Source organism: Echinops telfairi, unplaced genomic scaffold (genome assembly GCF_000313985.2).
Source record: "Echinops telfairi isolate 266 unplaced genomic scaffold, ASM31398v2 ScPeMD7_7467;HRSCAF=8505_1, whole genome shotgun sequence".
Lineage (NCBI taxonomy): Eukaryota > Metazoa > Chordata > Mammalia > Afrosoricida > Tenrecidae > Echinops > Echinops telfairi.
Genome location: NW_022111368.1, coordinates 12,152,864 through 12,155,785, shown reverse-complemented (window position 1 = coordinate 12,155,785; position 2,922 = coordinate 12,152,864). Strand labels below are relative to the sequence as shown.

Genomic DNA, 2,922 nt, shown 5'->3' with positions numbered 1-2,922 from the left:
TATAGGCTCGCTAGGAGTCGGGATGAGCTCGATGGCAGTGAGTTTGGTTTGAGTCTGTTGCTTCCACCACAACGTGGTGACATGGTGCCTCCACCTGTGTCAGAATTGAACTGTGCTTTCCAGGGTTTTCTGGGCTGTTTTACAGGAGTAGATCACCAGGTCTTTCTTCCGAGACACCTGGGGTGGATTCATACCTTTTCTGCTAGTAGCCGAGCATGTTAACCATTTGCACTGCCCAGGGACTCCATGAGCCAGGATAGTACAGCAAGATAATTGGTGTAAGGGATTTGTACCTCATATTAGCCCTGCAGATTTAAAGATACAGCCACATGGACGATTCCTTTGTCTGAAATCAACTTTCTGGGTATCAAACTATAGTCATTTTCTGGGGGTGCTTTATCCTCTAATATTCCCAGCCATCACGTAGTCAGAGGGTGGCTGGCTCTTCAAAGTGCAAGAGTATTAACTTTTTTTTTAATCTAGCCTGAATTAAATAATTAGATTTTTTGGAAATACAAATGACTTTCTGATTATAGCAGTTTTTGAGAACTGCAAGTTGAAATGTAAAACTATTTCATTAAACACGTTACTTTAGCAACAAATGTACAAATGTGCTTGACACATGGATGTATGTATGGATTGTGATAAGAATTGTACGAGCCCCCCAAAAATGATTTTAAAAAAACCAAAACAAAACATGTTACATTAAGGCACTGAAAGGTTAGATTGACTTGAGCCAGGCAGGGAGGGGGTATCCCTGGGATGGGATGTGACCATCCTCCAGTCCTGGCTGTAGGCTGGGCTCTGCCCTGGTTGGGGTCTCATACCCATACCGGGTTGAAGCGAGCAGTAAATGAAATTCCCCAACAGACTCAGAGAGCTGGGGCTCCGCCCTATGGGAGCCCGATCACTGTAGAGGAAACTACAGACAAAGGTCGCAGGCCAGAAGTGGTACCGGGTCACAGCCTGGTTGTCTATCACTCAGCGTGGCCAGAAATGCTTCCCCTGGTTTGGAAGAAGAGTGCTTAGATTTAAGGTGGGCTGGGCATTCAAATAAAACAGAGTGGATAGCGAACTGCCACAGAGCACCCTCCGATTCCTGGTAACCCCGTTTGGCAGAGTAAGCACTGAGCTCCGTACGGTTTTCAGTGGCTGGTTCTTCTGAAGTGGATCACCAGGCCTTTCTTCTTAGTGCCCAGGGGAAATGTAAGCCACCACCTTTTATTTAGCAGCTGAGAGTGTCAATTCTTTGTGCCCCCGGGGACTCCAAGAATATTGATGTTAGCTAGAAAAATGCATTTTAAAACTGTGTTTAGTTCCCAGAACTTGTGGATAAATCATGTTACAGGGCATACGGGCATGCTTCTTTCTCACAGTGTCCAGGTTCACAGAGACTGGACACTGCTGGCTTTGTCTGCCTCTGAAAGGAGGAAAGGGCTCCCAGAGAAAGACATCCAAACATTTGGAAAACAAACCTTTCCTATTAAAAAAATTTACATAGTAATGAGCACAGCTGGTCATTCTAGCTTTAGTGGGAAAATTATTCTCATTTCCCCTATTCAGGGGGTGGTGTTTTTTTAAGTGTCCTGGTGGTGCAGTGGGTTATGCATTGGACTGTTCACCTCAAGGTCAGTGGTTCAAACCTACCAGTTGTTCTGTAGGAGAAAGATGAGGCTGTCTGCTCCCATAAAGATTTGCTGTTCCTCTCCATCCGACAGGGTCGCTCTGAGTCGGCATCAACTGGATGGCAGGGGGTTAGGTTTTTAGTTTTGACTCAATATTTTGAAATGTCTGGAATTCCAGGGGGGGTGTTCTCTTTTGTACAAAATACAATGGAACATAATGTGCACTGAGGCATTCAGCAGCATTTCGGTTCAGGTATACTTTTTTCAATAGATAAAGATAGGGGTGGGGTACAGAAGCTGGCGGTAGACAGGAGTGATGACACAGGGTTTGGTGCTAAACGAGTTGCAAAGTTTTCTTCGGCACAGAGTAGAGGACACAGGATTGGTTTTACCTTCCAGCGGGGCAGGGCAAGTCCACGGTTTGTATGTGGGTCCTAGCTTGATGTATATAAGGGGACCTCCGAAAATTCTTTTTTTATTATGTTTTCCATGAACTTTTGGAAGCCTCCTGAGATAGATTTATTTCTAAATATAGAGCTAGAGAGATCGATCTTGTGGTTAGGTGCCTGTCACTTCCGACCCTCTAGGAAGAATAGAGCGAGTCGCCACTTGGTCCTGCGCCATCCTCACAGTGTTATGTCTGAGCTCATGGTTGCAGCCATGGTGACAGCCCATCGGGTCAAAAGCCCTCCTCTTGTGTGTGTGTGTGTGTGTGTGTGTCTTCTTTGCTGCCTCTCTACTTTACCAAGCCTCCTGCCCTTTTTCGGGGACTGGTCTCTCATGACAAAAAGACAAAGCACGTGAGACAGAGTCTCCCCATCCTCGCCTCTACAGAGCATTCTGGCTGTACTTCTTCCAAGACGGATTTGTTTGTTCATTTGGCAGTCCACAGTACTTCGAATATTCTTCACCAGCACCCCAATTCAAACGCATCTCTTCTTCTTCAGGCTCCCTTATCCAACATCCAACTTTCACATGCATAAGAAGCCATTAAAAAGACAGTGACTTGGGTCAGGCGCACCTTGGTCCTCAAAGTAATACCTAGGTATAGATAGATAGATCTATTTGTATTAAAATCATCCCACTCCATACTGTCTTACATGGTAAACAGTAGCAAACACCAGTCATCTAATCCAAGTAGAATCACAAGAGTCAGGTGGGGATGGGGGAAATAATTGTTTGTGAGTGTGTCTGCCTGCCGTGTTCTTCTACCTGCCTACCAGACTAACACGTATGAGTCAACCTTAAAAATTCATGAAGTCAGGTCAGCTGAGGGCCTCGCTGTGCCTCGGGGAAC

At 45.6% G+C, this 2,922-nt stretch overlaps 1 protein-coding gene across 1 annotated transcript in view; it reads left to right on the top strand.

Annotated features, from left to right (window-relative positions):
• GRTP1 (growth hormone regulated TBC protein 1) overlaps window positions 1-2,922 on the top strand; it is an 89,217-nt gene that overhangs the window by 33,384 nt on the left and 52,911 nt on the right. The gene's annotated exons all lie outside the window — the stretch shown is intronic.